Genomic DNA, 24,046 nt, shown 5'->3' with positions numbered 1-24,046 from the left:
TTCAATTAATTATTAATTACGTTCATAATCGTTAAACTTTTTAAATTTCATAAAATATGTACATATAATACAATGCCGTGCCAATTACTGATCAGTGAAGGCGCAAAAGGAAAATGCTTAATTAAACATTTTAAATTCATAATTGTATCGAATTTATTGTATATACAATAGCTAATAATGTTTGGAACGAATTTGATATACATAATGAACGGGTCCGTATCGGCGTTTGTTTTGTTCGGATTTGCATATAAATTAAATAATTAGAAATAAATTAACCGCGATCGAATTATTGAATTGATTGAAATAAAATATTTGCGTCTTGGGACAATAAATACGTAAACGTAACACGAAGTACACCAAAATGTGATGAGCGTTAAACAATAATAAATGTGAGCCTTTCCAGGATTTTGTTTCGTTCAACGAACGAATTCTGCTAATTTCGGTCATAGTAGACACCGCGATAAACATTCTATTCACAAATGTTTTTCGAAGGTGTCTCATTGTCCCGCATTTTGAAACAAAATATAGGCGCATATAGAACCATGGATTTTGGAGCGACACTAGTCACACGGGTACATAGAGAGGAAAACGCCTAAAGTACACAATTTTTATTCGAGATAGTATAAACGAATATTCGATCAATTATAAATCGGGTGAATAATTCAAATATTCGATTGAGAACCATAGTCATAGTTATTTTTTTCAATTAACACTGTTTTTAAATTTAGGCAACCAATCTTCGATTTTTCTATCTATTCTATCACTTTTTTACACTTTTTTTGTGGAATGTATCCACCGTGTAAAAAAACAGTTTTTTTTTATTTTTTGTAACCTATCTTCCATTTTTACATGTGTTCTATACCACGATTTATTGGAAATTTTGCGAAAACTATCTTCCGTGCAAATCGAGGTATGACTGACTGTATGGTCATTCGATTTTTGCGGAGAAGAACACTCATTTGAATGTTAGCCACATCGCAAACGAAAGCTCGTGCGAAATATTATAATTACCGCAAGGATAACAGTAATTTTTTGTGAAACATATGTATATGTTTCAGTGAATGTGTATTATATAATAAGTTAAAATATATTTTCATTGGCATTTCAGTGAAATCGTATCAGAATACATTTTCACCGGTATATCCATATGTATTTATTACTACTAGTGAAAATATAATTTTAGAGACTGGTGCTGATGAAATTATATCTTGCTCAAACTGTCATTTGACAGGCATAAAACATATTTTTTTATGCCTGTCAACAACTTTTTTTACAAAAAAAAAAAAAAAAAAATTTAAAATAAACTGATCAAGATTAGTTAAATCACTACTAACAAATTTCGTTTTTTCAAAATTCAAAAAATAATTGTTGGGCGATTATATAGTTTTTGCTAGGTCAAGTTAGGTTTGGGTTTAAACAGCAAACGAACGTTTCCCATCCACCTAATTATCATATCACATGTTAAGGCATGTTTCGAAAATATGTTTAAAAATACAGTTTCGCTGATATTGACTAGTGAGATTTTAAATCAATTGTTTGATACATTTTCATTGGCTTAGTTTGTGAAATTATGTTTCTACTAGTGAAAATATAATTTCATTAAAAAATACACACTGACTGTAACATATATAGTACAAACACAAATATTGATATTGTACAGGAGTAAAAATTATATATTATAATATATGTAAATATTATTACATATTTTAATTTTAATTAAATTGCATCGTTTCAATCGATAAACAGTAGCAGTACACGGTCTCATTTTACAATCGAATAGAGGGTAATGTTGTCGGTTATTTTAGTATATATAGTTACCCTTATATTCTACTTCTTTCCCACCTTTTGTATGTCTCAGCTTGATCCACAATAGCCTTCCACCTGGCATAGTGTTGAACTGCTTTTTTTCATAGCTTGTTCCACTTTTCGTTCCCTTGCTCTCTTTCACTGCGACACCCGCTTTGTTCATGGTACGTTGCATCCTTTCATATCATTCATCGCGATGTATAAAAGCTGGTTATTGCGATACATTTTTAAAGTCTAGGAAATCCTCCGTTAGTCATCGATGAGATGAAACGATGATGTTATTGCCGCGCTATAATACCGCGATAAAACTCCGAGATTCTCGGAATACTGACAGTCCACCTCCGCGTAGACGCCTTCGTTTACGTTGGATCGGAAAATTTACAACAATGAGTGCGCAAGAATAGCATATATCCCGGCAGTTTGTACACAACGCAGCGAATACAATAAACTAATCCACAACACTTGGCGATTATCCATCCGAGTACCAAACTATTCAAAGACACGTAAGTTTTGTCGTCCGCCTTGAGACACGCGGTCGTTCGCATACAAATGCTTCCGAGTCGCGAAATTGGTGAATCATCTCCGACCGTCGGATTTGCGGAAGTTTTAAAAGAAAATACGCCAGACAATGGAGAACGCGTGCGTAGATAGATGATGTTATACCATCGTTTACGCGCCTTACTACTTCTCTACAATTACGATGACGCTACTTCTCAGTCGGTAACCGGTCCACCGGTGTTACCCATGTTACCAGTTTCTTCCACGGCAAGGTCGACACTATATTTTATGCACAATTTCGCTAATTGACAGCATTGATTTATAAAGGGAAAACTAGAGCGCTAGGGTCAACCTTATCTTAAAAAATCTCTAAAAAAATGTGTAGTAATTTTATGTTACATTATAATCAATTGCTGCTTCAGGTGTTACTGATTATCAGAAACAATATATTTATGCGAATGTAGTACAGATTGTCGAGTGACAGAACTTTCCCTTATTATATAATAGATAACCTAAACTAATTTATATGAAATATTATATCATTATTTAGCCATCCTTGTTTTTAGAGCTTTCTCGACTGCTGCAGTAGTAAAATATTTTTTAAACTTTACAAAAAGCGATGTATTAGTTTGCTAGTGACATTTCCACCGATCCGTAAAAAGTCTATGCCACCACTTCTTAAGTAATATATCTACATATTTCTTATAAGGAGCGTAACATATGCGCCTTATCCAATCCGCCCATGCGACATTATAAATAGTCTTTTACAATTGGTAAACATTGTATATTAATTTTTATTTTTTCCATGATATAATCAAAAATGTAATTTCCATTTCATATTAATTTATATGTTTTGGTCAGACGTACAGTAGTCAGAATCTCAACAAGCGACTATATTTTTAGCTTTCATGTATTCAAATTAATTAACCGTTATTGTGACGTTGTTTCTTGTTTTACGAATAAGTTGTTCATAATTATTCCATACAATCGAGATTTTGGTTTCCCCTTTGATGTATATCAAAATAAATAATTAACAACTCGACACATGTTATATATTCCATATAGTTACATAATTTTATTGAAGAGAGTCACACTTTCATCAACTGATTTGGCTTTTTGACTTTTTTTGTAAAGCCAGGTACGTCATTTTGGAAGGGGTGGTGGGGGCATTGAATTTGGCCAGAAAAATCCATTTAATGAAATATGAATCTTATTGAAATCAAAATATTAAACTTTTCCATATGTAGTAATATATACATTTACATACTTATCATTATTTATTTACATGCGATATATAAATGTTACAGTGAATGTGTATATTTTTGTCTGTGTATTTTAATTATAACAGAAAAAACAGAGACGTCATTTAGATGGGGAGTGGGAGGGGCAATAGCCCCCTTGAATTTGAAAAAATGCATATTATTTAATAAAATATTATATATTTTTAATAAAATCAAAATATTAAAAAAACGACCACTGACTGAACAACTTATGCCCCCTCCCCCTGAAAAAAGCTGAAATAGTGTCCCTGATTTTAAACCAGAAATTCTCAGATTATATCTAAAAAACAGTCTCGAATCTATCCGGAAAATATTTTTTTAAATATGTCATTTCAATGAAATCACATCGGAATACGTTTTCACTGGTAAATATATATTATTTATCTAGTAGGTGCTAATAAAATGTTATTTTTTCATATTTTCCATATGTATATTTACATACATTATTCATGTACATGCGATATATAAATATTAGCGCTAGTTAAGTACAAATACATTTTCACCAGTAGATACATATGTCTTCTAGCGAAAATATAATTTAACTGATTATGTCCATTTGCTGTTCTGACCCTAATCATTATATTGAGTGCAAAATAAAACAGAAGAAGTACAGACAAATGTCGCCTTTGTCTACATTTCTTGTTTTAAAAATATGATAGCTATCCTTACCGATATTACTACAGACTTTTAATATGAGAGTATTGGTCAAAGTGTATTGAAACCGAATTTTGGTCAATATGAGGGCGCAAAATCAATTATCACTTCTCAGAAGTCAAAAATTCACGTTAAAAGCAATAAAATCGTGACGGCGACGGCATGATTTTATTGCTTTTGACGTGGATTTTTGACTTTGAGAAGGGATAATTGTTTTTTGTGCTCTCCTATTGGTCAAAGTTCGGTTTAGACGCGCTTCATTCGATTCGTAATATTGTTTTAAAAATCTTAAAATGAACGCTATATAACCCAGCGTTTCCACTGCGAAGGCGATCTTTGAATTTGGCTAAAAAAATGCATGTCATTTAATGAAATACTATGAATCTCAATGAAACTAAAATATTAAAAAAACGACCAGTGACTCGCCAACTTTTGCCCCCCTCCCTTAAAAAAACTGAAATGACGTCCCTGTGCAAAGTTTCAAGTTTGATTAAATTAAAATCTAATAATATATGCCTCATATTATATTTTAAATGCACTCAGTCAAATAAATAATCAACTTGAAAGGTGTTGTGTTTATTGCAAATTGTCAAATCAAATTTTGATATTTCATTAATTAAATAAAACACTGAACCATAGGCATAGAAATTTTACTGATTTTTAAGGAAAATTTAAATAAGCATTATATAAAATAATTGTGCTATAAAAACGAATTGTTTGTGCACTGTTTGGACAGATTAGGTGCCAGAACTGTGAATACCGTATGAAAACTATCTGCAACGAATTCTTATCAGATGATTTACCTTACATTAATGCACAAACAATTCGTTTTATGGAACAAAGTATTTATTTAAATGCACATATCTCTTGAAATAATTCCCTGTTAAATAGCCAGATAGTCCGTCAGACGGTCGATTGTTCTCTTTAGGTAGAAAGTTCTATCACTGATGAAAGAAACCTTCTAGTTCGGCAAAAAGGCTTATCATAACTTTAACATAAATGCATTTAGGCGAAGTTATATAACAAAAACTACAATTTGAACATCAAATTGTATCAGTTTATGTAGTAATTAACCTGAGTACATAAGTAACAAGCATCAGAAAGAAGCTTTGGCATCGTTTCAGAGCTTCAGATGTATCCGTGTCTAGAAGCTGTCGGCTCGGCCAAGAAGCGGCCAGGTGATCGCGATGACTAACCCACCACCTGACGATGCTCTGTAGCGGGGACACCTCCGGCCGGCGCTCCGCCCCCGCATCGACGACATGCGGTGCCCCCCCTGCTAAAACTATTATAGCCGGCATTGTTATGGCCGACTAAAAATAGCAGTGAAGCAGCAAAGCAACACACACACTTCGCGCGAGAGCTAAATGCCGAATTTCGTCAGAGTAGAGTTTTTCCGCGTGTGGGACAGGCACGTTGAGTTGGATTAATGCCTCATTTGCCCTTTGAGTTGCTAAGTGAATATGATTTTAGTGCAATTTTTTTGAGTGTCAAATCGCGACAACCATGCCCCACTAATAAGCTGATATTTTATGTATTACATGTTAGATATTCGTCATCGATAGTTAAATGCTAGACATGTTCCGGCCCTATCAACATAAGGGTTTTGGAATTGATGTACAATAATTTTATAGTGGAGTAGGTTGAAGCATAATTGACATTTTTTTGATCTTCATTATCTTGTTTCCGGCATAATAATGCTGTTAAACAATTAGCACCCACTAAAACCGCAATGAAGGCATCGTTTCTTACTGCAACATGTAAAGGCTATCATTTGTTTATATACAGACAATAAATGGTGTATGTCAGCGTACGCCACAGCTTCCAATTTTTTACACATACAATCGCGCGTGCTAGGGCCGAGTCATATATGTCGCACGAAAATACGATTGTGTGCTATTTTTGTTTTTGCCTACGCTGCAATAATAATTGAATGCGGTTTTTATTTTTTGTTTTTATTGACACCATTTTCGAGAATGTTTGTTCGCAAAGATAGGTCGTTTGGAATGGCACCAATTCTGTATATTCCTCATTACAATCCATTTTGATCCAAAAAACATCCAATGATTCATTCTCAAATATGTTTAAAAGTTAACTTGCACAATAATTCAATCAATGCGTTTTCTTGAGATAATTTCCTGAGATACTTCGTTGTCTCGCTTGTTGGTGAAGCTGCAATGCTCAATTCAAGGTTTTACGTCTGGATCGTATCCGGCTATAAATGTAAATATTTCAGCCCATTTCGCACAAAATAAACAAATAAATAATATATAGTATCACAGTAGCTGGTTGTCAACTCCTACGTACGATTGTATTAGTTTTGTGTGTGTGTTTTTTGGATAAAAAATGGAAGTAGTGGCGTACGCTGGTGTATATGTTACCGAGTCTAATGTACATATTTGTGCTTTAGGTGTTTAGTTACAGAGAAGTTATTTTATTTTCACTTGCGTTTTAGTGAAATTTTGTCAGAATACATTTTTACCAGTAGCTATATATTCCTACTAGTGAAAATATAATTTAATAATAAATACAATTTTACTGATATTGACCAGTGAAACTATTAATCAATTTTCACTTCCCTAGTTAGTGAAATTATATTTCGATTAGTAAAAATATAATTTTACTAAGAAATACACAGTCACTCTAACATATATATTAATTCAGTAAAAACCTCGTTTATGTTCATGTATCGAATGATTGGGTATAAATTCTAGTACAAAAGCCTTCAACTTTTCACTTTTTAATTGAGCGAAATATAGCACAATAAATCAATCCGAAATAATTAACTGGAATTTGATATTGTGCAAATCTAACGCAGCACATTTCTTTTATTTTGTATTAAACGTCGTGTAATTAATTAACCTTCGATTAATCACACACAAATTTGCTGAAGTTCCAATTAAAAAAAGAAAACGCTAGAGCCAATGTTTGCAGCTAATTAAACGGACTCGACCTTCTTACAGGGTCAGGGGTAGCAAACCAAGGGCGGCGTTAAAATTATAGTTAAATTTTCGCGGAACGCCCGATCTAATCTCGCTTTGTTCAAAATTATTTTTCACATTCTGAACGTTAGAAAACCGTCAGGAAGAAAAGTGAATTTTCACGTTGCGTGAATTTCATCGCTTCGTTGATATTATATGACGCAATCGACGCGTGTAATCTCTAACACGAGTTTTTTAACGTTGTATGTATGTTTACTCGAAAACGTCAAGTTTATCGCCTAAACTCTATTTAATTTTTCATCATTGGTTCATTAAATAATTTGAGCGCGCGACCTTTAAGTTTTGCGTCACGCAATTCGAACGATATAACTTTATCTCGATTACGGATTTTACTATGATTACCCAATCCTCGTTAACTCATTTTGCGCAATTTTATTCGATTGTTGTTAGGCCGTGTGAAGTTCCGGGCTTTCACTGAACATTGTTCGCCGTCTTTGTCCCACCCGGAAGATGCGTACGTTGAGTAATTTGATCGACCCTGTTAAGTTATCTTCATGTCAAAGTCTCCGCGTAAGATGACATCATTCGATGTGTGTTTTGGTGTTTTATCGCTTCACGTTTTCAAATGCTGTATAATTTTGCTGCGATGCACTCGTTTCCTCAAACTTTTCCTCGCCCTTGAGCCGACTCGACTTTAACATTGTTGACACTATTACGTGCCCATGCGATAAATCGCATGACCGTGCGTGCTTTCGCTGATTTTACGAGCTCGAACGAGACGCGTTTGTAAATATTGTCTATTTATGTTTGCGTCTATAAAAATGTTACTATTTCGGTTTTTTTGTGTTTCTGTTTTAACTGTTCTGCGAAGCGAAACGAAATTTGATGAAAATCGATTACGTTTTTTAATCGTAAATAAATGTGACTCATAACTGCATTATTTCTGCGAATCCGTGAATAAGTCGTATATACTGCAAATCCATAGCATTATTTAACATATTTTACTTCTAGCATATGTAGCATATGTTTTTATATATACTTTTTACTTTTTTTTTTAAATATTTGACTGAATAATAATTGGAACAAAATACTCCATATGTCAACTACATGTTCTTTCTTTTTATTCTCGGAGTAACGTCTACTCAATGAAGCACTTTTTATAGTTGCTATGGGGGTGGTGTTGATAATCTGTCACTGCTCAGCGTCTTTCAGCTGCTAGCTTTGGAGTACCCTAGAGTCGCGATCGCGTCCCATATTCTTACCCCTCTTGCACGAACCATCCAGGTTATCAACGAGCTTGCCAAACACAATGATGTTTTTGGCGATTGCTATGAAGATCTGAAAACATTGTGAAAATAAGTGTGTACCAAAATCATTTTTTTTAGTATTTAACAAACAATACAATATGTTTGCCAAAAAGTGGGTATAAATACGAATGTACTATATGAGCATATGTTTGAGTTGTTGTATTGCATGTATATGCATTTTAAATATTAAATGAAACTTGTTTGTATAATGACCATTATGACGCATTGGGAAAATCTCAAAAATAATAAATAATGTTGGGTTATGCTAGGCTTGCAGGCTCTTTCATAATATAAAATGTGCAAAAAATATATACAGTGCTGTCCATAAGTTTTAGACCATTTTGCAAATATGTATATATACTATATATTTTTTTAATAAGTATAATTAATTTCAAAGTAAACTTATAGTTTACAAAAAGTACACTTAACCGATAGTTCGCTGTTGGTAATCCACGCAACGGGTAGAATCAATATTTTTTTATTTTTACCCGCAAAAACTAAAGCTTATTGTGCTTCCATATTTAGGATGAAGGTTTATACTATATGAAAAAAATATTACGACTTTATATTTTACCTTTAATAAAAGTAAATATATCACCGTATTTTATTTGCACGACAAAGCCATCAATTATAAGAGTGAAGTTAAAGATATTATTTTTTGCAAATATTTTTTTAATAATAATAAAATTTATAACATTGATAAAATTATTTTAACAAATGTACCAATACATGTTAAAACTTTCAACCAATTGAAAATTTCTCCAAACACTGCTTTTGTTTGTTTGCCTCTGTTATTCCAATCCCAAACTTTAGCAGATTTCTCGCAAGCGAATGGAGCTAAATCACTCTTTACTGGACATGCGATCCTAATACAACAATGTGCTTCATTTTTCGTACATTCGGGAATATACGAAACGTTTGGATCTTATTTGTCGTTTTTCCTTCATTCGGAAATATTATTATTAGATTTTTATATAATAAGTCTGTTACAAACATATAAATTATACTGATATAAATACAAAATAATGCAGGTGTCAGTATCGTGCGACAGTGACGAATGAGATCAAGACGTTGTATGGTAGTGGATTCCTCGTAGTTGTAGTGTTGTAAAAGTGAGCAAGTATTAAGTAACTTATACTGGTTGGTGAAAATAGAACCAAAAGGTTAAAAATATTCATAACTTATTTTTTTTTTTTTTTTTTAAATATAATACATGTATTTTTTGCAACTAACTATGCAATATGGCATTACTTAAATAGTTTCCATTTTTTTGCTGACAAATATTAGTTCTTTCAATAGCATTTTTCATTACTAACCGTAAAGTTTCTGGCTCCAATTTTTTTTATTTCCGCATACTTACATTGTTAAGTTGTTTATAACTTGTTGACTATTGAGTCTTCGTGGCTATTGTAAGCTTAGTCGCTCTTTAAATTCTTGGGTGTTCAAAAATTCTGATTTTTTCCTCATGTTTTGTTAAGCATTGTATCATTGTTCGATTGTGGTCCTGAAGAGCAATTTTATAGGAAGTTAAATCAGTTTTTTTCAATATTTTGTATCCAAAGACCAAATTTAATTAATATCTTTAATTTAACACACCAAATTTCCAAATCATCTTATATTACAGTTATAGTCACTTTATACCGCTTTCAAGATATGTGTATACATTTACATCAGAATGTTTACGCTTTATTTGAACTTAAAATCATATCAATTTGCGCATGAATCTTTCTTCAATATTTGCGCTCTATACTGCAGTAAGGTCATCTTGACTGTAAAAACAACCATTTCGTTATGAAGCTCTTTGATAACACAGCATGTGAGCTGTTCCTTTGTGAGAAAGGTTGCTCACTTATCATCGACGTATCGTATGACCAAAGATAAATCTTAATGAATGTAAGTTATCAGTTTTAAAAAAATGTATTTATAACATTGCATTTTTATGGTGGCGGTGGTAGTAGTAATAGTAGTTATTCGTCATAACACCATTGCCGCAAATGACGCAACGGTCTTTGTAATTTCGCATTTATGGTCGCCGATGTCCAAAACGAGGCGGCGAAACGGTGCAATGGCGTCATTTTGTAATTCTTTCATTGGCGCGAGGCGGCAAAATCGCAGACGTGACTAGGTATTTTTGCGAATAATGAGAAAAAATATTATTGCGACCGGCCGTGCGTGAAAGATTGTAGGGTGATTTTTTGCTCGTTTGAGAGTTTTTTTTTCATTAAAAGAAGATTGACTCTTGAGAAGTTTAATCTCGATTATGGATGACTATCTGATGATTTGATTAACATCAGTTCTACGCTTTATTCAGTAGAGTCAGTAGACAAAAACAAATACACGCAGGGCTTAATTAGAATAAATAATACAGAAGTATTTAAAAAAAAACACGTAAAGCAAGAAGACTATAACAATAGTGAAAGGGGCGATAATATATTAATCTCCACAATCGTACCTCGGGAATATCAAACTAATACCGCCCTGTGTACTTGCATATACCGGTATCACCCTCAAGGTGAACGACAAATCACAGGGCAGAAATTTGAGAGCACGCGATGAATGCTATTGTAGACTAAAATTAGCAAAAAAATGAAATAATTGTTCTATAAAACGAATTGTTTTTACATGTTACTGTTGGATAGATTAGGTGCGAGCGAGCATGTGTCAAAACAGTGAATATCTTATGAATAACTCTGCAACGAATCCTTTTCTGAACAAAAAATTTTCCTTACAAATGTATTTATTTAAACGCACATATCTCTCAAAATTATTCCCTGTTAATTAGCACCCAATGATAAGTAGGAACATAGAATCATTGAAATTTATATACACTGATCATCTTCAAATATGAGTTTAGTACTGTAGCGGATTCGAATATTAATTAAATATTTTCTAGAGATTCCGAACATGATATTGTTTTTTATAATTTAAGTAGTTATGTATAGCTTTTTTGCGATTGATATTTTTGCTTTGCACATCATATGTTTATGTTCTTCAATCCTTTGGAGTCCTATGTCCACATGTATTGGACATCTATTTTTTACTGGCAGCTCCTATGCCCATAACAAATGCACATTATTTTTCAAGTTGTTTAAAATTATATCCTTAAATTATAAATAATAAAACTAAATAAATAACACCTATTTATTATATAAATATCTCGATATATAAACCTCACTAGAATTTATCGAATTGTTAAAATAATATTTTTTATTTCCCAGCAAGAAGGTAATTTAAAATAGCAAGTAACGAAAGAAATACTATATGTATCTAACTATCACGTTTAATTATTTAAGTCACAATCCTAAAAAAATATATCAAGTGTTATTAACCTTTAGAAGGCCAAAGGCATGTATGTCATGCCCAAAATGGTTTCACCATTACAGTCCATCTATGTCGTGCTAAATATATTTTATATTATTTTAAGCCATTTTAAATGGCTTAATGATAAAATTTCCAGTATACATATATTATTTCATTAGTTACTCAGAGATGCATCTATTAATATAACGGTAAAGAGATTAAGTAATTCCTAACCATTTTACTTGGAATTGTTAAATAATTAAAATTCGTCTTGTCCAATCTAAAAAGTTTTGTTTTGACATTTACGTACATATTTTCTTTGAATAAATTAAATTACTGTTTTTAATTCAACTCAATATTTAGAAAATATAAAACACAAATTTAATCGTTTTTTTTTATTAATCGAATATTTGATGTATTTCATTAATTATGAAAAATAAATCAAATAAAAGGCCGCCTCTGGTCCTATTTTCGATGACTTTTTAGTACATTTCTCGACTATAACTTGGTGGATGTTGGGTTTTAGTTGCTCCAACGGCGCTAAATCGCATTATATTGGCGGCCAATTGCCCCCTCCATGAATTTGGCCAGAAAAATCCATATCAATTTATGAAATACTATGAATCTTAATAAAATCAAAATATTAAAAAAACGACCACTGACCCCGCTTGCCCCACCCCCATCGAAAAAGGAAGAAATGACGTCCTGATTCTAAACCAGAATTTTTGAGGTATTCAGAAAATATTTTTATAATATTTCAGTGAAATCGTATCGAAATACATTTTCACCAGTAGATATATATTTTTACCGGTGAAAATATAATTTATCTGGCAGGTGCTAGCAAATTATATGCTGTTCTAAAATGCCTATGCAACTCTATTTGACAGTTGCGAAACGTCCATTTTCTATTCAAACCCAAACCTAAGCTAATGAAAGTTCTAAAACTAATTATAGTATTAGAACTTTTATTAGGTCAAATTAAAATATTTCTAAAATAAGACGTCACATCTCACATATTGCTTCATAGTTTGTCTGCACTTCGATATTACTGTTTTAAAAATATGATAGCTATCCTTACCGATATTACTATGTGCTTGTAATATAAGAGAACTGGTCAACGTATATTCAAACCGAATTTTGGTCAATAGGAGGGCACAAAAACAATTATCACTTCTCAGAAGTTAAAATTGAAAGGATGGCTTTGACACTGAGTATGCATGATTATTGACAGCTGTCTGAATTACAGTGCTGGCAACATAGAAACTCGAATTGGATCACCTTGCCAATCCTACACGATTATATTACTTGCTGATAATTTACATTTCCAAAAATTATTTTTAACTAAAAATAATATTATAGTATTTGCATAGAGAGACAAAAAAATCGTCACGAAGTGGACTAGGCGTGGCTTATCAAATATGTACTATTCTTAAATAGAAAATTCCTGTATTATATATTGAAAAACTGGTTTAAAATCGTAATTCAATATCATATCTTCATATGAAAGATTGCTTCGAGAAATATCGTAATTGTAATGTACATACATAAATATATTTAGTGTTTCATATATCACAGTAATAAAAACAACTTTAAATTCCGTGCGATTAAAAATATGTTGAGAACCATTGGTGTTGTGAGTTATAATATATAGTGAACATTAATTAAATACTATTTACAAGGATAGAGCGAAACAATCGTTCTTTTATCAAGTTGTTTTTTTTTTATCTGGTAGTGGTCCCAACATCTGAAAATGGTACAAGTATACCATAAATAAATTATGTATAAATAATAGGTTAGAAACCTCATTTTTGTGATTAAATATATTGGATCGCAGTTAATAAAAAAATAAATAAATTAATATAACAATTCTTACAAATAATAAACTTCAATAATCTAATAAGATTATTATTAGTACAGTTCTTCAATTAATATCAATTAAATTCCATTCAATTATAAATAATAAATTAAGATAATACTATTTATATTATAAATATATAATTTAACTTCTAAAGTTATTTCTGCCAAAATAAATTTTATTTCATATTATTATATATACCTATAGAAAGATATAATATAGAAGAAATATTTTTTTCTTTTTATTATATTTAAAGATCATTAAATTATGTAGTTAAATATGTTCATATAAAATGGCTTGAACTTGAACAACATTAACTTTGGATTACAAAGGGTTAAGGACTATATATAATTGTATTTTGTGTAAATGTATATAATGCCACAATCGCATCGCTTGTGTATAATTAGTTAATTGTGATAGTTTAAGGTTATCTTTCTCGCACTGTGTGTCATCGTACCATCAATGTAATCGTCTCACGATATCTTCTTGGAGTCAATCTCTCAGTGACTAACTCCAGTGTAGATGTGTTTTATTTTTCAATATTTACTTATTGCCCTCTTATGTTGTTACGAGACTATGGCAAATCATGTTTGGAATGCGTCATCAAATTACATAGCTATAAATCGGTCCGACTTCGTTGTAAACTTAAGAATCTTCCGCGAAGAGCATCTTCAAGTGCAGTTTTCCCAGCCATATTTGGATGCACCTCTTAATCACGATGATTTCATGCAAATGCCCTGAGTTTATTCACCGCTTTACAAAAACGGAATAAGCTAAAACTTTTACCGTTTCGCCAAAGAGCTTCAGGAAGTGTTTTGTGTTTTGAGTCAACAAAACAAAAGCTCGCCAATGACCGCGAGAACAAAACGAGAAATGATCTTTGTTCGCGCTCGGTATGGCTTTGCTTTTTTTTTCTCTTGTGTCATCTGCTTCGCTCAGTATCGCCAGCCTGTCTGCCGTTCATTTATTGTTATTATTGTGCTTATTTTTTATCGCGTTTCGTTCCCGTCCGTTTGTTATCTGACGTCGCCAATTGAGTCTATTGATTTACGACGTTTAACATTTTGATTTCGAAAAATTCGCTGACCGTTCGCCCACACGCGACATTAATTGAACCCGTGCATGTTTAAGTGATATGACAAAATTTCTTCAAATCGGGTAATTCGCGTCGGATTGAACAAGCGTTACATATTCATATTTTGGTGACTTATGCAAATCCGTTTTCACCCATTATGCAGTCGGACTCGTTTCGCGTAATGGCGTAAAAAGTGAATGTTTCGAAACGTATTCTTTAAATATTTACTGACATTGATGGTTTGGTAACGCCTTCTGTCAAGTGAAGCGGTGCATATAGTTATAAAGAATGGTAGCGAGCAAGTTTTTTTCCTCTTTGATTCAGGATACATTGCTCGATTACCCTTCCAAGATATTTTTACAGTAACATGACTTGCACGATCATTATAAATGTTAAAGAGAGAATTTTTGCCAATTGTATAAGGAGGAAATTGGGATAAGAACTTTTTGTATAAGGAAAAAGTCCGATCAACCATTGTTTCTTTGTTGTGCTCAAACGACTCCCTAAATTATATACATATAAAAATTATGAAAATCAGTATGGCTTTAAGAGTTATACATGACAACTTTACATTGCATACAAACAATACTGCCATGCATCCTTAGCATTTCTTCCATAGAACAAACAATCACAATGCAGAAATTCAAGAACATGCAATGTCAAGAGTCACCACAAATTAATATTTTTACATACATACATATCTCACCCAACTTATAGCGCATACTATTATTTAAAAAACATTAAACATGTTTCACTAACACACGCGTCGAATTTTAAAACATTCATGTATTTAAAACACATCCGCCCGCTCTTGAAATCAAGCGTGACTGATCGAATAATTTCTGTATTGCATCATAAAGGCGAATTGATGTTGTTAATTACTCAACATTTTAGTGTCGGTACTATTAATATGCTGTATATATAATTAACTTTCTGGGAATTATAAAAGCCGCGTAAAATTAAGACAATCCGAAATACAGAATTGTTTTAAAAATAAAAATAGTCTCGATACTTTGTATAGCTTATAATTACGTGTAAATGAATCTGTATTCATTATTCAAACTGTATTTTTCGATTTTTCATTACTATATGAATAGATTTGAATATTATTTACTATTTTATATTCGTATTGAAAATAACGAATATTTAGAAACTCTATTTCTATGTTTGTCCATAAGATTGTTCATAAACGCCGCTATCGCTCCCTTTCTGATGTCATCCGAGTCTATTTAAAATCAATATTGTAGTGGTTTTTCCTGCTACATTATATTCGCAAACTAAACCTGATACCTTTATTATAGTTTTTGAAACCGCAAAAGTCTACGCATATACTTTATACGTTTATATTATTTTTATTCGTCGAATTGTTCAATAATAGTATAATTTATTTATTTATTTAACACTTATTATATTAGACATTTACAACACCAAGTAAATATATACATTACACATACTCGATATAAAAAAAAAATAAAACAAACAAATTTGGGCTAAAATTATTTTGAAGCTAGGCAAATAATTATTATTAAAAATGTAAAAGATGTAATTTCGGGAATGTGGAATTCATACGGTAATTGGAATTTGTATTATCGACTTCCTCCGCCTGTGACCAAATATCACATATTTTATATTTTTGGTTCAAAACAGCTTTGTTGATTCGCATATGATGATGTTGGTGTGCCAATTGCATCGCTTTTTCAAAACACCCATGAAAAGTCTTTATTCCTTAAAAGTGAAACGTGCAGATGGTGTCTATAAAAATGTTTAGCGCGGGGTAGAACACATTGTCTACCGCGCATCCTTTCCACACAAAAGGGTATTTTTTCGATACTTATAGTGATTAACAAGTATTAATATACATTGTTTGGCCTTACTTTCGAGCCTCTTGTTTTTTATTTGTTCGAAATGATCGTTGGTATAACCTCTAAATTAATTGTGCAGGTAGTTGAAGCCCTCACAGTGTCAACAGCTAAAGGTTTTCCATCTATTTTAGAGAAAACATTAATACGCGCTTTCAGTGGGATTCGCAGTGACAAGCCATCGTGAAACCATTTTTTAGGAGCATAAATAAGTTGTATCGTCTGCGAATATATCGTATGCGGCTTATGTAAATAGTATAGTAAGGATCCAAAAATAGTACCTTGGAGAATGCCAGTAAATAGGAGTGATAATTTAGGAAGAGTCAAATACGTTTCAATTTTACATTATAAACGAGTTTATTATTTAAACCAAATTTACTGGAAAAAAAAATTATGTATAATGCCGAAATTTAGCAATGTCCAGGAATATTTTTTGGAACAGATAGATAATTTTCGCAATCTAATATCTTGGATTGATGGCGGAATGAGAGCATTTGATTATTATTAACCTGAATTATAAGTCATTTATAAGCCAAAAGCAAACAATTTTATTATTGCGATACAAAAATGTAAAACCAAACGACTTAATTTAATTTTTGATGCTACACTTTCACAAGAAAAAGCGTATAAACGAGCCTCCATTGTACAGCATACACACATACGCATTATAAATATTTAAATACGCATTGTTCATACGAATATAATTGTAATGTGCGGCCCCCTCTGGTCAGCGGAAATTATTCGAGAGGTTGCAATTTCACAATCTTCCAGGTATTTCGCGCGCGATCGAAGTCTCTTTGTGTTCTTTTTTAATCACTTTATTAGTCACTGTGTGCGTGTGAAAACTTTTAGAATATAAAGACGTTCTTAACGACCAAGACGCGTCACCGTTTAATCGCACTTATTGTACCTTTGTGTTGTAGCAATTTTTCTCTTTTGTTAATTGCCGAATTTGTCGGACACGTGTGTTTGCGAGAAGAGAAAAGGGTCGTTAGAGCGGCCGAAAATCGATGGTTTATCGTTGGCAATTATTGAAGAAAATCTGGCTCAGACGACCGTGAAACGTTGAGACGTACGTACGTGCATAAATGTACGTGGAAGTGATTCCGTAGTGTTGCGGTCACATTTGCGGTTTTCAATATTGACGAATTGGCGACGTGTGTGTGTTTGTTGTAACGTAAGTTTATGGCGTGTGTGTGTGTGCATGAGTTACAAATGAACATTTTCCAGATGCTCGGTTCGTATAAATATTTTCTTCGGTGCAACTCTCGCTACGGATCGTAAGGTAGATGCATCGTAGGAACTACCACATTAAAGTGTGTTTTTATATAGAAGCGATTTAGTTTGAATATTATTTTAAAACATACGCTAACTGATTTTTCTCATAGAAGGGTTCAAAAAAATAATGGGTTTTAAATTTTAAATATTTGTGTAGCTTATAATATAATCGACATTAATATATGTATATACATAGTTGATATATGTATATACATTGTATGTATTATACATTGTTATGTACAGTTTCTTATTAGTATGTGCGGTATGTACACTGTGTTACATGAAGCAATTATGTGATTTTGCACATTATTTACTTATAATTAAGGGTCGGATCAATGATGTGAACGAAGAATGAACTCGCGATAATTATTCGTTCGCTTCATTGTTAATCTAGCAGCAGGTATAATAAGCGTTCTGAGAAAATTAATCTGCGACCCGACCCTTACTCGTAATAATAAATAAAAACGAGACCCTCGTGAAAATTCAAAATGGCGACCATTTTCCAGAAATTTCTCGATCGTTTTAATTAGGTGGCGTATTATCAACGCTGTCTAATTTGCTAGTGCTGAAAACGAATATCGATATTAAAATTCCGAGAAATAATTAATAATCGAAATTTATATATTTTTTTATCAAGTGACAGGAATACCGAAAAATCTTATAGCGTGTATTATTTAAGATGTGTTTATTATATATTAAGAAATAAAAGTGGGAACGCAGTAACAATATTACGACTTGAGTGAAGCATATCTAAACCGAATTTTGACCAATATGAGAGCGCAAAAAACAATTATCACTTCTCAGAAGTCAAAAATCCACGTCAAAAGCAATAAAATCGTGCCGGCGCCATCGCAGTGGGAACGCTCGTTACCGAGCGTTCCCACTGCGACGGCGCCGACACGATTTTATTGCTTTCGACGTGAATTTTTGCCTTCTGTGAAGTGATAATTGTTTTTGCGCTCTCCTATTGACCAAAATTCGGTTTGAATATACTTTGATCAGTCCTCTTATGTTAGAAGTCCATAGTAATATCGGTAAGGATAGCTATCATATTTTTAAAACATCGAAATGCAGAACTATGGAGCAATATGTGAGATGCGATATCTATCGGTACTTATTCTTCCGCTTATTAACCCCTGAGTAATGAGTTGGCTAAGTTTGTATTTTGAACTTGACCTAATGAAAGTTCTAAAACTATACTTAGATTTAGGTTTGGGTTTAAACAGCAAATGGATGTTTTGCAACTGTCAAATTGCGCTTCATAGACATTTTAGAGCAGCATATTAGCGCCTATCAGTTAAATTATATTTTCGCTAGTAGAAATATATATCTACTAGTGAAAATGTATTTGGACTTTACTAGTGAAAATATAACTTTACCAAAAAATACACATTCACTGTAACATTTATACATCGGATGTAAATAAATAATGATAAGTGCGTAAATATATATATATATATATATATATATATATATATATATATATATATATATATATATATATATATATATATATATATATATATATATATATATATATATATATATATATATATATATATATTACTACATATAGAAAAGTTTAATCATATAATTGTACTAGCATCTGCCAGATCATTTATATTTTCACTGGTAAAAATATATATCTACTGGTGAAAATGTATTCCGATATGATTTTATCTAAATGACATATTTTAAAATTCGAGACTGTTTTTTATAGATTTTCTTTTAGGAATAACCACATGTAACTGTATTTAATATTTATTTATTTTGCTGCATTAAATCCAGTCGTCAAATTACTGATAATACAATATATAAAAACATTAAATTTATATAATTCAGCTGGTGCTGTCTTGATTTTTCGTTATTTCTTTGCTTCTTAATTTCTTATGTATTCGATCTGAATTTAGGTATTTGATAAAATAAAACTTCAGGTATTCGATCTGAATTTTCAGAGCAGATATTTTGAATAGTAATATTTATTGTGAAAGTACTACCTAGAAAGTGGGTGCTTTTGAAGGCAATGTTCTTGTGTGTATAAAAAGGATACATTCATCTCAAAGAACTGTATTTTAGTTCAGATTCATTATTTGAGGTCGGTCCTAACTTTTTTATACATATATTCTTGCTTTTTTTTTCTCTAGAGTCGGGCCCAGGGAATTTGTCCTCCTCGGCAGGCCTGCGCGTGTATCAATTTTGCCTTTATAATGAACCACGTGCCCCTTTATAAACGTATCAACTTTGCTTTTATAATGAACCACGTGCCCCTTTATAAACGAAACCTTTGTGGTCGCTACTCAATGCCGACAAATAATCCCGAAAATGAACTACGGTTGAGCGAAACAATGCAAATTATACAAAATTTTGTGCTCAGTGGTAAAACAAACGTTTAATAAGTTTTGCTATGGAATTCTTGTGCGGTCATTTTTACGTAGTTTTTTGTTGTTTTAAATTTGCCAATTTTTCTCGAGGGTTGTGTGTGAAGAAACTTGGTTCAAATTACGCTTTCTTAAGGGCATGTAGGTCTTTGAAAATTAAATTAAATTAACTGTGTTTATACTGACCAATATATATTTATAAGTGTTTTAAGCATAAAAATGTAGTAGATAAAAAATAGTCAAATATAATAGTTTCGGAATGCAACAGATGAGAATATCATTTTTTGGTTTTAAACCAGCTCTTTAATTACAATAATAGCTAACCACTAATTTGGATTTTTAAATGCGTGCTTATTAGTGGTTTTTTCGTACGTGTTAATGTTGCCAAAAAAAGCTTTTATTTTAACTTATATTAATTTGCATAATTAAGCCGCAAAGCAGGAATTTCGTATTCTATCCGCCTTTTATTGTCGTTATATAAGTCTGTTTTAAATTTCATTAAAATTCAATAGGTTTCCGCGTGTGTCCGTTGACTTTCGACCTTGCAAACAGATAATAACAGCTTTGTTTGAGTGTATACATATATGTATATGTATATATAATATTAAATACAAAATATGTTTCTATTGGATCGATTTTCCCCTTCATTGTCGCGTTGCGTGATGAAAAGTAAATTTCCGAAGAATCGCCTTTTTCCTTTCACCGAATCCAATCACTACGAGTGACGTAAACGGTTAATTGTATAATTTTATTTTTTCCTTTTCAGATCCACCCAACGGTCAATTTGCTACGAGCCCATCGGAGTCGATTAGGTGAGTTCGATAAAAATCCTTTCGTATCAATTTCGTGGGCGTATCATGTATGTATATCTTGACAAATTATACACGTGTCCGCTTATTTATCAAGTTTATTAATAATGTCTCATTGTAATATGTGTATGTTTTTTTTTAAATGTCGTTATGTGTCTCGCGCGTAATTGATTTGGCCGCCACCCAGAAGAACGATAGAGTGAGAGTTTCAATGGAAAGCTTGTAATCGTATACATACACACCCACCCACCCCTTTTGTGTTTGGACGTCTATTATTTTTTTAAATATGACATAAAAGGGTGAGGCTTGAACTCCGAAGAGGTCGTCTCCAGTCTCGCCGCTGCACGTATAGCGCATAATGCGTTCGAGTGTCTCGTAAAACGACGGTTCGAGTCGTGCCCTTTACGAATTTTCATAACAATGAACTCGTACAAGTACAATTTGTATGGAGAAAACTCGTTTTATGTTCGTTTTTGAATGCCGCCGTTTGCTTATGCGATCTGCGATGTGTCAAAGATTGTGTTCAATGTTGCCTAATGAGTTCATAAAAGGTCGCTTGGAAATTCTAGAGGCTCACGAGCAATCAATTTTCTTTGTCTGAATAATAGGATTTTCCATTCCTTTAAGTATCAATAAAAACGCACGCAACAATATTCTTCGCGTGTTTCTTTCTTGGGCTTAATATTAACATATTGATTATCGTCCTGCGTATCTTTAACAATACATATTTAACCATTTATTATTGAGTTTAAATAATAACACAACTACTCTCAAGCTCGCTTCTATAAATTAATAGGTATATAACGCAGGGAGTGTCGATAATGTATTGATTGGATTTATTATCTGTTCAGAAATTGTGCGGTTAGTATAGCTACATTGTTACCGTCTAATAAAACGGATGAAAGTAAGCCAGAAGCTTCGTAGACTTCAATAAAGCAGAAAGATTGGATAGACCGTAACTTAAGTTTATCGATTTTGAAAGGTTCTGTGTAATAAAATTTGCGGTCGTTTGAGTCTCGCCTATTGTAAGATTTCAAATTCAGTACCGAATGTAATATTTTTTAATTGGAAGTATTTGTTGCGCGGTTAAATGCGTTGGAAAACAATTACCGTGTTAGAAGTTATGGGTCGAATTACTCTTTTACGACTTTCACCTGTTGTTATTCTGTTCGTGTTTGCCCGTTCGAATTTGTTCCTTATCACAAGAATAATGGAGAAATTAATGAAATTAGCGTAACTCACGGGGGTGGTTTTATGGCTAATTGAGTCTGCACTCGGGTCAATACACGATGCATAATAATTTGTAAACACGGGAGTGGCTCGTATTTTTGCCCCCATTTACTATATGTAATGGTGTCGTTCCCCTCTTTCAAGATTGGCAAATATTTTTTTTTAACCAATGTATCAATATAAAATATTAATACAAAAGTCTTCTCAATCGTTTCGCAATCAAATTATGCAGTGTATATGTATGTTACAGTGAATGTGTATTTTTCAGTGAAATTATATTTTTATCAGCGAAACTGTAATGTTTGCACATACATTAGGAACATTTTGGCCGTAATAGGTTATGTGTTGCACAACTTTCCAACTCAATTTGACAGTTGCGAAACGTCCATTTAGTGTTCAAACCCAAACTCAATCTAAACCAATTAACCAAACCTAACTTGGCTTATAGTTAGTTTTATCATTTTCATTTTAAAGCACGTCGGTAAAATTATATTGTCCATGTTATGGTTCAAAAACAGTAAAAAACATTTTATTATTTAAAAATTTGCTTAAAACTATTCAGATTATTAGTTTAAACATAAACTTTTTTTTAAAAATAAGCATGCATATGAACGTTTCACGCCTGTCGAATTTAAATATAATTTCACTGACACGGGCTAGTGAAATTGAATTTTTACTAGTAGAAATATAAATCTTTCTGTGAAATTTTACTCCGATATGATTTCACTGAAATTACATTTTATTGTTTTCTAACCCCAAGGGGTGTGACTTCGCAGCCAGTAAGACACCGTTAGAAACTGGTAATAATTTATTATTTAATATTACATATGTATATTACGACAAACTATGGTGGGCGAGTATCGTTATTCTCCGGGCGGTGGTGGAAAAGCTGACGGAGGGATGATGTCCAGTGTATTGTCCTCAGCAGCGACGGTCTAATGGAGGTTCGTTCCTCAGGGAGTCCCTCTCTTCATTGGAGGTCATCCTCAAGTATCTAGGGTTGCAAAGCTCGCTGACGAAACACAACCATGCAGCTACCATCTAGCCAATTGTTGCACTCGTTCCTTCGAACAATGAAATATGTATGCCCACGCCTCTAATTTGCTTGATGGACATCCTTCCCAGGTCGTGTGGTGCAACGGTGTCTTTACGGCGCTTTTTGTCGTTCGGTGATATATCGTTTCCGTGCCCGTTTTGCATCGGAGAGTAATTACGTATTATTTACAAATGTGAAACCCTTTTTCTGGGCGTAACGAGAGCTTTTGTGTGGACCCTTCCTTTACACTATTGTCGATATTATCTTTATTATGTCGTATATATTTTTACTGGTAATACAGATTCATTTTAACATATACAAAAAAACAGTTGGTATATCCATTTTTAGGGGCTCGTATTTTTCGGGTCAGAATAAATATTAGATGGGTCAGAATTTATATTAATTGCTCGGAATTTATATTAAATGGTTAGAATTTAAAATAGACTAGTCATTATTTATATTAAATGGTAAGAATTATTTTGATCAATAGTCAGAATCATTTTTTTCGTTTGTTAATAGTGTTATCGTATATTGTTGTTATTGCTGTGACGCTGAAAATTAGTACAACTGGTCGAGCTGTCATTCGCATGACAGTTCATTATCATTATCAATATGTTTTAGGGCCAACTTGTTCGGTTCAACTCGCAACATTGTCTGATGACAACACAAAAAGCCAAGCGTGCCGCCGTTCTGTCGTTATTCCCGCTTCGTTCGTCACTTTGAATACCTTCGCGTCCTA

The 24,046-nt window shown here is 32.5% G+C and overlaps 1 protein-coding gene across 8 annotated transcripts in view; it reads left to right on the top strand.

Annotated features, from left to right (window-relative positions):
* Nucleotides 1–24,046, top strand: part of mrj (DnaJ heat shock protein family (Hsp40) member B6 mrj) — an 83,271-nt gene that overhangs the window by 10,821 nt on the left and 48,404 nt on the right. For 6 of the 8 annotated variants that reach the window (XM_088189247.1, XM_088189240.1, XM_088189249.1 and 3 more), the window contains exon 2: nucleotides 20,999–21,044. The exons of the other annotated variants lie outside the window; for them this stretch is intronic. The gene's annotated coding sequence lies outside the window, so the exon portion shown is untranslated. The remainder of the gene's footprint in view (nucleotides 1–20,998; nucleotides 21,045–24,046) is intronic. 8 annotated transcript variants of the gene reach the window in all.

The sequence above is a fragment of the Plectrocnemia conspersa genome, unplaced genomic scaffold (assembly GCF_051122295.1).
Source record: "Plectrocnemia conspersa isolate PC_06_02 unplaced genomic scaffold, ASM5112229v1 ptg000008l, whole genome shotgun sequence".
NCBI classification, from domain to species: domain Eukaryota; kingdom Metazoa; phylum Arthropoda; class Insecta; order Trichoptera; family Polycentropodidae; genus Plectrocnemia; species Plectrocnemia conspersa.
This window is presented reverse-complemented; position numbering and strand designations above follow the sequence as displayed.